This window comes from Dendropsophus ebraccatus, chromosome 5, assembly GCF_027789765.1.
Source record: "Dendropsophus ebraccatus isolate aDenEbr1 chromosome 5, aDenEbr1.pat, whole genome shotgun sequence".
Taxonomy (NCBI): Eukaryota; Metazoa; Chordata; class Amphibia; order Anura; family Hylidae; genus Dendropsophus; species Dendropsophus ebraccatus.
Window position 1 is genome coordinate 125251475 of NC_091458.1, and position 14401 is coordinate 125265875.

General features: G+C 51.0%; 1 protein-coding gene across 1 annotated transcript in view; it reads left to right on the forward strand.

Moving 5' to 3' along the window:
• Nucleotides 1-10846: 10846 nt before the first annotated feature.
• RFFL (ring finger and FYVE like domain containing E3 ubiquitin protein ligase) overlaps nucleotides 10847-14401 on the forward strand; it is a 29849-nt gene continuing 26294 nt past the window's right edge. The window contains exon 1 of the mRNA XM_069971191.1: nucleotides 10847-10999. The gene's annotated coding sequence lies outside the window, so the exon portion shown is untranslated. The remainder of the gene's footprint in view (nucleotides 11000-14401) is intronic.

Here is a 14401-nt window from a genome sequence, read left to right on the forward strand (position 1 = left end):
CCAGGATATTCCCAGCATAGGGGGGCGGGGTATTCACCACGCGCTTTTGGCCAATCAGGAGGCGGCGCTGAAGGACACGCCCTCCGACTGTCAACATGAGAGGCGATTGGCCCCTGTACTGACAGCTGAAGTTCTCTATGGGGAGTTACTGGGAAGTTTGCCTGGTGACAGCTCCTGTGCTGAGACTGCAGGGGGTGCGCTTAGACAGCAGGGGGTGCGCTGAGGCTGCAGGGGGTGCGCTTAGACAGCGGGGGGTGCGCTGAGACAGCAGGGGGTGCGCTGAGACAGCAGGGGGTGCGCCGAGACTACAGGGGGTGCGCTGAGGCTGCAGGAGGTGCGCTGAGGCTGCTGGGGGTGCGCTGAGGCTGCAGGGGGTGCGCTGAGGCTGCAGGGGGTGCGCTGAGGCTGCAGGGGGTGCGCTGAGGCTGCAGGGGGTGCGCTGAGGCTGCTGGGGGTGCGCTGAGACAGCAGGGGGTGCGCTGAGGCTGCAGGGGGTGCGCTGAGGCTGCAGGGGGTGCGCTGAGGCTGCAGGGGGTGCGCTGAGGCTGCAGGGGGGGCGCTGAGGCTGCAGGGGGTGCGCTGAGGCTGCAGGGGGGGGCGCTGAGGCTGCAGGGGGTGCGCTGAGACTACAGGGGGTGCGCTGAGACTGCAGGGGGTGCGCTGAGGCTGCAGGGGGTGCGCTGAGGCTGCAGGGGGGGCGCTGAGGCTGCAGGGGGTGCGCTGAGGCTGCAGGGGGGGGGCGCTGAGGCTGCAGGGGCTGCGCTGAGACTGCAGGGGGTGCGCTGAGACTACAGGGGGTGCGCTGAGGCTGCAGGGGCTGCGCTGAGACCGCAGGGGGTGCGCTGAGACCGCAGGGGGTGCGCTGAGACCGCAGGGGGTGCGCTGAGGCCGCAGGGGGGGCGCTGAGGCCGCAGGGGGGGGGGCGCTGAGGCCGCAGGGGGGGGCGCTGAGGCCGCAGGGGGGGGGCGCTGAGGCCGCAGGGGGTGCGCTGAGGCCGCAGGGGGTGCGCTGAGACTGCAGGGGGTGCGCTGAGGCCGCAGGGGGTGCGCTGAGACTGCAGGGGGTGCGCTGAGGCTGCAGGGGGTGCGCTGAGACTACAGGGGGTGCGCTGAGGCTGCAGGGGGTGCGCTGAGGCTGCAGGGGGGGCGCTGAGACTGCAGGGGGTGCGCTGAGGCTGCAGGGGGTGCGCTGAGACTACAGGGTGGGTGCTGAGACTACAGGGTGGGTGCTGAGACTACAGGGGGTGCGCTGAGACTACAGGGGGTGCGCTGAGACTACAGGGGGTGCGCTGAGACTGCAGGGGGGGGGGTGCTGAGGCTGCAGAGGTTGTGCTGAGGCTGGGAGACACCCCAAGTACTCTCCACAGCAGCACTGCTGCCCTCCCAGCTACAGATCACTTATACAGGTCACACATGGTATAGCAGGCTGCTTAGTGTCTGTGCTCACTCATCCCACCTTACTACCTTCCATAAGAACAACTGGGGACATCACTTCTTATGACCGGATAATTTATTCTGCAGAAAGCTTCAGGGTGGTTGGGGGCAGAGGAATACACCGCACTCAGTGTAATGTGAAGGTAATGCCTCCGAGCAGAGCAAAAGGTGGCTGCAAAGTCAGATATGACTAGGGGTTTCCATAGCTTTCAGTGGTAGGGCTAGTCAGACCAGTCAGGAAGGGGCGTAACTGGAAATGAATGGGCCCCATAGCAAACTTTTAATTGCCCCCTTCCCCGGCCGACCTCTACACTATCAAGTATTGTCCTAAACTCATGTTACAAGGTTATGAATAACGTGTTTGTGTGTGTGTATGTGTATGTGTGTGTGTGTGTGTGTGTGTGTGTGTGTATGTGTGTGTGTGTAAATCCAGCATACAAAGATGAATAATACAAACACTAACAGTTTACAATAGACAGATATTGCCACCACATACTGACTAATACCACCAGTAGAGATGAGTGAATAGTGAAATATCCCATAATTTGTATATTCAAACGAATATCGAATCCCATTATAGTCTATGGGAGAAAAATCCTTGGGACATGGAAATCAAAATGCAACCACTAGGAGGTCACTAAGTGCCCAAGGAAACCTCAGGAAATGATGGCAACACCTCTGGATGCATATAGGACAGCAGGGGAAGTATGCCTGGCTCCATGAACATAAAGTTGAAGCATATGTTTCGGTCTAGCAGTGCGCACTTGCATACGTATTAGGTCAGGTGCAGTGTAAAATACGTAATAACGAAAAGAAACGATAACTACAAATCAGTAGTTTTATCCCGCAATACAGTATACTTGGGGGCCCCCACCAGCCTGAACCCGGAAGCAGGGTTCCGAGTTCAGGCTGGTGGATCTGTAGTGATCTACAGCAACCCCTGCCGAGCTTAACCGGTGGGGGTCGGGTGGGACGATTAGTGCCCTGCATCCATGTCCCTGGCGGAGCATGCAGATCTTCTCCTGCAGGCTGCGCACGATGAAATGACATCATTGCACAGCCTGCAGGAGAAGCTGTGCGCCGCTCTGCCACACAGGAGAGCCCCAAAGATCAGAGCTCCCTCATATGCCTCTACTGGATGTAGCTGATCCCGTCCCTCCAGAAGAAACCTGCTCTAATGATTCTGGAGGGGGACGGGTTCAGCCACATCCAGGAGAAGCAGGTGAGGGAGCTTTGATCTCTGGGGCTCTCCTGTGTGGCAGAGCGGCGCACAGCTTCTCCTGCAGGCTGCGCGATGATGTCATTTCATCGTGCGCAACCTGCAGGGCAGGAGAAGATCTGCATGCTCCGCCAGGGACTGCTAAAAGATGAAGAGATATTGCAGTGTTGGAACGGAGGACAGGTAAGAGGGACGCTTATTATTTTTTTTTTTTTACTTAGCACAGACCAGGGGCATTTATTTGGAGGTCCCCTTGTCGCATCCTTGGGGGGGGGGGGGGGGGGGGGAAACTACCATACTAGGGGCATCCTGGGAGGGGATAACTACCATACTAGGGGCATCCTGGGAGGGGATAACTACCATACTAGGGGCATCCTGGGGGGAGGATAACTACCATACTAGGGGCATCCTGGGGGGGGATACCTACCCTACTAGGGGCATTCCGGGGGGGGGATAACTACCATACTAGGGGCATCCTGGGGGGGATAACTACCATACTAGGGGCATCCTGGGGGGGATAACTACCATACTAGGGGCATTCTGGGGGGGATAACTACCATGCTAGGGGCATCCTGGGCGGGGGGGCTGGATAACTACAATACTAGGGGCATCCTAACAGTGGAGTGGGATATCTCCCCAGGATGCCCCTAGTATTGTAGTTGACATGTCTTCTGCCAGAGTTAACCCCTGCATGATTATCCTGGCAGTAGAGGGGTTAACTACAGAACTAGGGGCATCCTGGCAGTGGAGGGGTTAGCTACAATACTAGGTGCTTAACTACAACAGTTATTTTTACTATATCGGGGCATAGCAGGAGACATTATTACTATAATGGAGCACAGCAGGGACATTATTACAATATGGGGGGCAAAGCAGAAGGCATTATTACTATATGGGGCACAGCAAGGGACTTTATTACTATATGGGGGCACAGCAGAAGGCATTATTACTATATGGAGGGCACAGCAGGAGACATTATTACTATATGGAGGGCACAGCAGGGGACATTATTACTATATAGAGGAACAGCAGGGGATATTATTACTATATGGGGCACAGCAGGAGACATTATTACTATATGGGGGCACAGCAGGAGACATTATTACTATATGGAGGCACAGCAGGGGACATTATTACTATATGGAGGGCACAGCAGGGGGCATTACTACTATATGGAGAGCACAGCAGGGGGCTTTTTTACTATATGGAGTTACAGCAGTGGCTAATATTACTATATGGAGGGCACAGCAGGAGACATTATTACTATATGTAGGGCACAGCAGGGACATTATTACTATACGGGGCAAAGCACCGACATTATTATTATTATTTGGGGACACAGCAGGAGACTACATACAAGGGACAGCCCACATACCTACTGACTTTACTAGACATGACACCAAAAAGCAGAATTACTACTGTTTGGAACCTTATGGGTGGGGAAAAGGGGAAGGGAGTTGCTGGAAAATTGCGGAGCCTAAGATGTTTGTCTGGCAGGTTGTGAAGAGATGAATTGTAGCTGCAAGAAATCATCATGGTGATCCAGGACAGATGGAGAGGAAAAGGAAGACGAACACCTCTGATCTAATGTTGCGTTTACACGAAACGATAATTGGCCCGATCGTATGATTAACTATGTCGGAGTAACGATTTTTTTTCATAACGATCAGCGTTTAGACAGTACGATATATCATACGTAAAAATCGTTTTGCAATTGTTTTGCGCCCGCAGCCCGGCCCTCCGCTCGCAGCCCGATCCCCCGCTCATCTGCAGCCCGGCCCCACGGTCAACCGCAGCCCCCTCCGCCCCCCCGATCGCCACCCCCCGCCGCCGGCGCTCGGATCGCCACCCCCGCCACTCTGATCACCACCCCCCCGCCGCCGGCGCTCCGATCGCCCCCGCCACCCCGGCTGCAAGCATACGTTACCTGCTCCGCGTAGCAGGTCTTCGAAATCCCTGGCTCCCCTCTTCAGTGCATTGATTGGCTGAAGAGGTGAGTCGGGAATTTCAAACGGCTCCTCTTCAGCCAATCAGTGCTCCTCTTCAGCACTGATTGGCTGAAGAGGAGCCGTTTGAAATTCCCGGCTCCCTTCTTCAGCCAATCAATGCAAGGCAGCACTGATTGGCTGAAGAGGGGAGCCGGGAATTTCAAACGAGGAGCTTAAGAGGAGCACTGATTGGCTGAAGAGGAGCCGTTTGAAATTCCCGGCTCACCTCTTCAGCCAATCAGTGCTGCCTTGCATTGATTGGCTGAAGAGGGGAGCCGGGAATTTCAAACGGCTCCTCTTCAGCACTGATTGGCTGAAGAGGAGCCGTTTCAATTTCAAACGGCTCCTCTTCAGCCAATCAGTGCTGAAGAGGAGCACTGATTGGCTGAAGAGGAGCCGTTTGAAATTCCCGACTCACCTCTTCAGCCAATCAATGCACTGAAGAGGGGAGCCGGGGATTTCGAAGACCTGCTACGCCGAGCAGGTAACGTATGCTCACGGCGGGGGCGATCGGAGCGGCGGCGGGGGTGGCGATCAGAGAGGCGGTGGGGGTGGCGATCAGGGTGGCGGGGGTGGCGATCAGAGCGGCGGCGGGGGTGGCGATCGAGCCGGCGCAGGGGGCTGCGGGGGGCCAGGCTGCGAGCGGGGGGCTGGGCTGCCCCCCCCCCCCCCCCCCCGGATGCACAGGCTATTAGGGTCCTATTAGATGGGCCGATGATGGCCCAATAAATAATGTAAATGAGTGCTGATCTGTTAGATTGGCACTCGTTTACTTAGCCTTTTACACGACTCGATAATCATTAAGCAGGGGCTGCACGGATGGATTTTACACAGTCTTTACGTACTTTATGGGTGCTCTTTACTGCTTCAGCTAGTGTATGTGATTGGGAACTGCAGATGGGACCTAGACTTCCAAGTCCTGATTCTGCCCGTGATTCACAACTGCATATGCTAGCTGTAGTGGATAAGAGGAGATTCTCACATCGCGTTATTAACACAATAACAATGTGAGAATACGCCTTGACACTCACCCCTCCCCACTCCTGTCTCTAGGCCTGGCATCTTCAAGTGACCATCACATGCACAACAGAGGAGGATGCTGAGCCTTACAGCCAGGAGTGGTAGGGGTACATGCTAAGTCCCCAACAGTAAGCAGCCATCTGTATAGATCACTAGTTTTTTTTTGGGGGGGGGGGGCAGGATGAGGGGCCCCCAACAAAATTGTCGCCCAGGGCATCCACCAACCTTAATCCGGCCCTGCTAACCACCAGTGCTACTGAATGAAATTGACGGTAGAAAGACCAATATCACCTCATACAGTGACCATATCACAGTAGATATGAGCTCCACACAGGCTCTGCAGACCATAAGTTATTACAGTGCAGTTATAACCAATGACTCAGAGGGGACATCTTCTTCGAGTGAATCCGATTGGAGCTCTTTTTCTCCATCCGGCCTGGGCCACCATGAGGACTTCTCTCAGTCATGTGTCGTCGCCATAAAATCTGCCAGAAAAAACAGTTCAGGCTCCTCACTCATGCACCATCATCAACCTCCACAATACAGCCCCTTCTGTGCTCTCATATAGTCATTAGTCCCCTCTGTATCCATATAGTAGTTAGACCCTTCTGTGCCCCTGTATAGTAGTCAGGGCCCTCTCTTTTCATCTATATAGTAATTAGCTTTGCAGGTAGCCTACCCTCAGTAGGTAGTATACCCATTGTAGGCATCCCTGTGTAAGTAATCCCCCTTGGTAGTTAGAACTCCCCCCCCCCCACCCTTAGACATCCACCCTGTAGATAATCTACCCTGGTAGCCCCTTCCTCTTATGTAGTCATCTCCTATGGTAGTTAGCTCCACAAGTAAGCATCTACCTTGTAGTTTCCCCCTCCCCCTATATAGGCATCTCCCCTGGTAATTACATCTTCCCCCCTCCTATGTAGTCATCCCGTTTGGTAATTAGCCAACTGCTCTTTACCCTGTCATTCAGAGCCCCGCATTAACTCTGGGGGGTCATCTGGAGCGCTCCAAGTTAAAGAACCAGGTCCTGAACAATTTACTCTTTAGGGGTGCCTTCACACCTAGCGACTCGCAGGTCCTGGCAGATCACTTTCACTACATACACGCAGCGGTCCGGCTCCCACTGCACTCCCGGTCTGTATTTATTACCTCTCCTCGCTGCACGGGTCCCGGCGTACTGCTCTCCCGCCCGGCCAATCAGTGTGTTGCCCTGCCGCAGCCACTGATTGGCCGGGCGGGAGAGCAGTACACCGAGACCGGTGCAGAGAGGAGAGGTAATGTATACAGCGGAGTGGAAGCGGGAGTCGGGCAGGAGCTGAAGGGGTTAAGGGGCCGGCAGAATTACATACACGCAGCGGTCGTTCAGACCGCTGCGTGTATGTAGTGAAAGTGATCTGCAAGGACCTGACAGACTCGCAGCGTAATTTACGCTGTGAGTCGCTAGGTGTGAAGGCACCCTAGAGGTGAATTGTCACCAGGAAAATGAGGTGGTTACCAGTGACAGGTCAGTGCTGCGGGGCTGGCTACATATACAGCTCATGCCGGGCTGTATAACTATATAGTAACGGCCGGAGAAGACACAACCTGACCTTATCATAGTATGCACAGGGACCGGGGACCGATGCTGGCAGGTGCAGCTTTTCATGAGTGATTGGCAGGGTTAGGAGCCAATGGCTCTTCACCCTTTCAATCAAAGCCCCGCAAGGATCGGATCCCGAACAGCATAGAGGCCATTTGCTCCTGCCGGGTGCTGCAAGCCATGTCAGCTCAGCCCGGGCCCCCTGATGTGGCGGGGCCTGTAGCAGCCGCTACGGCTGCAATGGTGGTAGTTCCGCCCCTGCGGTCAGGTATAATAATATGGTAATATCTAAATTAAAAATTATAAAGTTTCAATAGGGTGAATATATTAAGCAAGTATGTTTTTTCAATCTGCACAGTCATTTTAATAAATAATTCCAAATATCAATGCTTTTAGCTCCAGCACCCAGTATGCCAATGAGGCCTAGACTGTCAAATGGGTATTCACACTATTCACTTCTCAACAGGGAGAGCGTTCAGGTACATGGATAACATTACAGTCATCCAGGGGCAGACACAGACTGCAGAGGGCACCAAAGAATTTGCCTGACCCCCCTCCCCCACGTCCTTGCATGGTAATTGTACCCCCACTCTCGGGATTACAGTGCAGTTACATCCATTGAGTCACAGGTGACATTTGACAGATGACATTTTTAAAGAGCCAGCGCCCAGCACACTTTTAGCTCAGTGTGCCAGGCTCTGGTGAAGAATGAAGACATCTGTGGTGACTGTGACTGCTTGAGAAAGGCTGCATTTTAGCCAAAACGTTGCACTGGTGTGTATACTTTTTTCAGAGGTGCTGTCTCCATATATTTTTGTTCTGAGTATAAATACTACCCCCCCCCCCCCCCAGCACTGCACCCATCCTAGCAAGGAAGGGGGGACTTGTGCAATCAATTTGGTCCCCAGGTGGTTAAGTGTGGATGCCCTGGGGACCACATTGTTTGGTCTGGCACCCAAAGGGTTAAGTGTGGATGCAAGACATCCTCACTTGTGTGCCAGACTGTAAGCAGCATTTTGCAAGGTTCAGAATACGCACGCCTCCACTTCCTTCGGTCTCCTATCAAAGAATTGATATTTTAATTCTTTGCACGGAGAGCAGCTGGAGCAGAGGCGCTCAAGACCTCCCATAGAGAGACTGTGGAACACTGAGGCAAGTGGGATTTTGCGGCTTTTACTTTTAACTCCGCCAGTTTTACTCAGTGTGAACATACTCTTAAGCAGTAAAGTCCATGTTCAGGTAAAAGTGCCGACCCGGAAAAATACAAAAAGTTTACACAAAGTCAAAAACAGAAACGCATATGAAAACGCCATGCACGGCATTGGTGTCTTTTTTTGTGGCGGTTTTGAATGAAAAAGGCCAAATAAAAAGGATGTGTGGGGCACCCTTAAGATGTTTATGTTTTATAATAGGACAGCAACATATAAAAATTTGAGAAAGGCTAATATAGCTGAAACGTTGCACTCTGATGTGTTAATAAACTTAGGATTCTTTTTGGACATGTCATCTTCTGCTCTCTTTTAAAACATTTTAAAATGCAAGCTTAAAGGAAGCCTGTGACCCCAGCTGCCGGGGTGAAGCCCGCCCGACCCCTCGGTGGAGCCTCTTATACTTATCCCCGTCTCGAAGTCCCCGTCCCGGACTCCGTCCCACCGCAGAGCAATCATTCTCTATGGCAGTGATTTTCAACCTTTTTTGAGCCGCGGCACACTTTTTATACCTAAAAAATCCCGGGGCACACCACCAACCAAAATGGCACAAAATGACACTAAAACAGTACATATTATACATATAGTTAATAATATAGATTCTAAATGTATTTATACTTATACCTGTGCTTCTCTCCCCCATGCTTCTCTCCACCAAACTTCTCTCCCCCCTGCTTCTCTCTGCTGTTTCTCTCCCCCATCCCCATGTTTCTCTCCCGTTTCTCCCCCATCCCCAGGTTTCTCTCCCCCATCCCCATGTTTCTCTTCCCCATCCCCAGGTTTCTCTCCCCCATTGTTTTCTCCTGTTTCTCTCCCCCATCCCCATGTTTCTCTTCCCCATCCCCATGTTTCCCTCCCCCATTGTTTTCTCCTGTTTCTCTCCCCCATCCCCAGGTTTCTCTCCCCCATCCCCATGTTTCTCTCCCCCATCCCCATGTTTCTCTTCCCCATCCCCAGGTTTCTCTCCCCCATTGTTTTCTCCTGTTTCTCTCCCCCATCCCCATGTTTCTCTTCCCCATCCCCAGGTTTCTCTCCCCCATTGTTTTCTCCTGTTTCTCTCCCCCATCCCCATGTTTCTCTTCCCCATCCCCATGTTTCCCTCCCCCATTGTTTTCTCCTGTTTCTCTCCCCCATCCCCAGGTTTCTCTCCCCCATCCCCATGTTTCTCTCCCCCATCCCCATGTTTCTCTTCCCCATCCCCAGGTTTCTCTCCCCCATTGTTTTCTCCTGTTTCTCTCCCCCATCCCCATGTTTCTCTCCCCCATCCCCAGGTTTCTCTCCCCCATCCCCAGGTTTCTCTCCCCCATCCCCATGTTTCTCTTCCCCATCCCCAGGTTTCTCTCCCCCATTGTTTTCTCCTGTTTCTCTCCCCCATCCCCAGGTTTCTCTCCCTCACCTCCTCCGAGATGGTTGCCACTGTTGTCCGCCTCACCTACTGGCCGCCCATAGGGCCCGGACGTGCTTCTCCAATCAGCGGAGACCGGGAGCGTGGTGCATCACCGCCCGCCGCAGCGCACCACGCTCCCGGTCTCCGCTGATTGGATAGGAGGAGCACGTCCGGGCGCTACAGGCGGCCAGTAGGTGAGGTGGATAGCAGCAGTGGGGCGATCTGCAGGGGCACCATAGTTTGGGGAACTTTCCCCGCGACACACCCGACCATGTGTCGCAGCACAATAGAGTGCCGTGGCACACTGGTTGAAAATCACTGCTCGGACTCATCTCTGGTGAGCGTGCGCACGGCTTCCGACGTGGATTTTTCGGCAGCGGGACGGAGTCCGGGACTGGGACTTCGAGAAGGGGGATAAGTATAAGGGGCTCCGCCAGGGGCCGGGCAGACTTAACCCCGGCAGCCGGTGTGACAGGTCCCCTTTAAAAAAAGTTTCAGAACCCCAAAATAGTCTTCTACTGTGGTGGTGCCTGGAGCTGTTGTTACTTGTACTGAAAAGGGGAATCCCCCTTTACTAGTCTTTGGAGGTGTCATAACTAGAGTGGCCAGTAGGTGGCAGCATCATTTGCCGCTGTCATCCGCACATTATAAAAAGTCTGCGGAAAGAACACTATCATTGGGAGTGGAGTTCCTCTTGGCTTTCTCTTTCATCATAGAAAAAAACAGAGCGTCTTCTTTCCATTCATATATATTTCAGCACATGTTAACCTAGTATTATAACGCGTAACAGTGACAGCGAGACATGTTTAAAAGTATGGAACTCCGCCCACCGTCTCCATCGTAACGCCCATAGACAAACCTGTGTGACGTCATGTGCCACAAGTCACGTGTCACTAGCTAGGCCGCACACTGATACTTAGAAGGAACGGGGCGTGATTACAAAATCTAGCCCCTCCCACTGAGGCGTGGTTATACGCGAGTTCTGTATGTTTGGCCATTCTGTCGGCAGGGGGCGTCGCCGTGTCCCGCCCACGTATCTCCGCTGTTGGGCTCTTCCTGCCGAGTTGTGGTCGGATCATGCCGCTGCTGGGGACCTGTTGGGATCTGTGAGAGGTGGGGGGCGTAAGGGGCGTAAGGGGCGCCGGTGCTCCTGACATCTACACAGGTACCGTACCCTGTTCTCCCCGCACTAGTGCTACAACCTTCCTGCCGCCCTGAGAAGGAGTGAGACCAGGAAGCGCCGTGTGTGTACTGTGCTCTAGGGGACAAAGTTGTGCTGGAGCTGTAGGTGTCACATAGTGATAGCAGAGAGGACTGTGACAGGTGGCAGCAGGGAGCACAGTCCTCTCCAAACTCAGCTGTCACAGGACTACAACTCCCAGCATTCCTGGTGAGGCTCGAGCATGCTGGGAGTTGTAGTTTTGCAACAACAGGTGACATGGTAGAACAGCTTGTCCCCTTGGTGCATACACTGGTCTCTGGGTGGTAGACCGCTGTAGAGGTGTGAGGCTGTATATGTTTATAGGTTTCTCTCACCTGTATGACTGCTATATAGCACAGGTGTGTATGTATGTCTGCTGTATGACCTGATGCACTCACAACCAACCCCTCTCTCTTTCTGGTCGGCTTTTTAAAGGGGCACTCCAGCAAAAATCTTTTTATTTCAAACCAACTGGTGTCAGAAAGTTATATAGATTTGTAATTTACTTCTATTTAAAAATCTAAAGTCTTCCCAGACTTATTAGCTGCTGTATGCCTGGCAGGAAGTCGTGTTTTCTTTTTTTAGTCTGACTCAGTGCTCTCTGTCTGAAACAGGAACTGCCCCAAAAAAACAAACAAAAAAAAACCTCTCCTGCTCTGCTCAGTTCCTAACATGGACAGGGGGTGGCAGCAGAGAGCACTGTGTCTGACTGGAAAGAAAACACAACTTCCTTCAGGACATACAGCAGCTGATAAGTACTGGAAGACTTAATATTTTTAAATAGAAGTAAATTACAAATCAAACCAATTGATTTGAAAGAAAGATTTTTTTTGCTGGACAACCCCTTTAAGATCCTTTTACTGTCAGTGAATTGGGTAAATGTTGTTTATATCCAGAGGCCCAATCACTCTGAGAGAGAGAGAGAGCTCTGATCTTCTGTGTCAGCAGGACAGAAGGTTTCTGTTCATTGACAGAATGTAGAGATCTTGTGAATTATATATATTGTGCTGTATACCTCTAGACCGCCACTTATCAGATCACTGGGAGGGAGCATTAGGTTATATATTAGGGGTAGAAAACCTTGGCTGTCCAGCTGTTGCAAAACTACAACTTTAGCTGTCCAGGCATGATGGGAGTTGTAGTTTTACGGCAGCTGGAGAGCCAAGGGTCCCTATCTGTGCTATATACTCTCTAGTGGAATATTGCATGCTGGCCATTTCATGTGAATGAGTGGGTCAGGTAGACTGCCAGGTATAGCTGAGTGCGAGTGCAGGCACATTATAGCAACAGTGTGGATAGCTGAGTGTGAGTGCAGGCACATAATAGCAGCAGCAGTGTGGATAGCTGAGTGTGAGTGCAGGAGTGTAAGATTATAGCAGGAATGGAGAGGATGGGAAACACAAGGGCTGACAGACTGCAGGGCGAGTATGAACGAATGAGCAGGGCACATAAATGCATTGCTCTCTGTCCAGAAGGAGAGGGATTAGGGTTCATGCACACTGAGCAAAAGACGAGGAATTTCTGCTTCAAGATTTCTGCTTGACATTCCTCTTCTATTTTGCTCCGAGCTGAATTTGAGCTGAATTCAAGCGGAATTCAAGCAGAATTTTAAGCAGAATACAAGCCCTATTGACTTCTATAGGATTCCTTTAGCAGATTCTGCCAATTACATGTTACTTCTTTGGGGTATGTGCACACTGAGGAAAAGGCGAGGAATTCAGCTTGAAATTCCTCCCGTAAAATATGTACAGAACAAAGTCCCAGTGTGTTCAATGGGTTTTCTGCTCTGTTGTTCACACTGCAGAATTTCCGAGCAGAATTTTCTGCTGTATATCTGCTAGAGGAATCCTATAGAAGTCAATGGGGGGCTTAAATTCTGCTTGAATTCTGCCTGAAAACTTTCAGCTACAATTCCTCGAGAATTGCTCAGTGTGCACATACCCTTGAACGGAAAGCAGTTTTGCGGCAGAAAATTCTGCTTGGAAATTCTGCAGTGTGAACAACTAAGCCGAAATCCCATGGAACACAATGAGACATTGCTCTCTTCATTCTTTTACGGGAGAAATTTCAAGCAGAATTTAAGAGCGGATTCCTCTTCAATTCCTGGTCTTTTTGCTCAGTGTGCATGAGCCCTTACAGCTATGAAGAGATTACCTCCACAGTCCTGTCCCCTGATGCAAGCCCCAGCCTGAAGTGTATCTGCTATGATTTGGAAGGTGAGGGAGACTTCCTGGGTCAGAGTACAGGGCTGTAGACCACACTATGCAGGCAATGCCCCTCCGCCCCCCTCCCCAGCACAGGGAACTCTGACACCAAAGCAAGGCTCTTAAACAAAGTTATAATTTAGAAAAACTGTGAGCTCTTCTTGCAAAACGCTCTTAATCCAAGTTACTCTTAAACCGAGGTAAAAGGGAACCTGTTATAACTTTCATGCTGCCTGAACCACAATCATTAGAGCGGGGCCTGGTGTCATCTGCCTTCCCCAGCAGCCTTGACTGAGTGATCTCTCCCTATACCCAAACAGAGGGAGAGGTCTAATAGTCAAGGCTGGTGGGGAGGGGAGAAGCCGCCAGGGATTGCCCCCATGATGCAATGGTTTAGACATCCTTGCAGTTTAGCCCCTTAGATGCTGTGGTCAAATTGTGATTGTGGCATTTAAGTGGTTTCTGGACTCTAGTTACCCCATCAGCACCAGGGTGATCGCTGGCATGCAAAGTAATTTCTATTGCAGCTGAGGGTCTGTAGAAGGCCTCCAGGTATGTCATGTATTTGTGCATACCCGATTTAGGCTAATTAGGTCACCTATCAATGTTATGGTGACAGGATAATACACCGCACTATGCTAGTAGTACAGTATACTATAGTGATTTGAAGATTGTATTTCAAAAACCCATTGGGACCTAATACAAATTAAAGTTTTGGCAAATATAATATTATATCAGACATATAAAAAATCTATTAAAATATTTTTAAATAAAACCTTAAAGATAGCAAATATGTGTATCACTACATCCGTAATAACATGAACTATAAATTTCTCTTATTAATTCCACATGGTGCTTTAAAAAAAAAAAAAAAAAAAAACTTCCATCAAACTTCATATATTTCGTTAATTTGCCTCTAAGGAAAAGAGAGCAAAGTCTATATGTACCTAAAAATGGTGCCAATAGAAAGTCTACTTTGTCCCGCAAAAAACAAGCCCTCATATAGTGATGTCAATTTAAAAAATTAAAAGGTTATAAAACAAAACAAAAAAATTGCTTAGTCATTGTGAGGGGAAATCCAGTATTGGTAAACACTTGAATGGTTGCGTGTAGTGACCAAATACTTGCTGTTATTTGCCGAGGGAAAATAGAGTGCGTCATC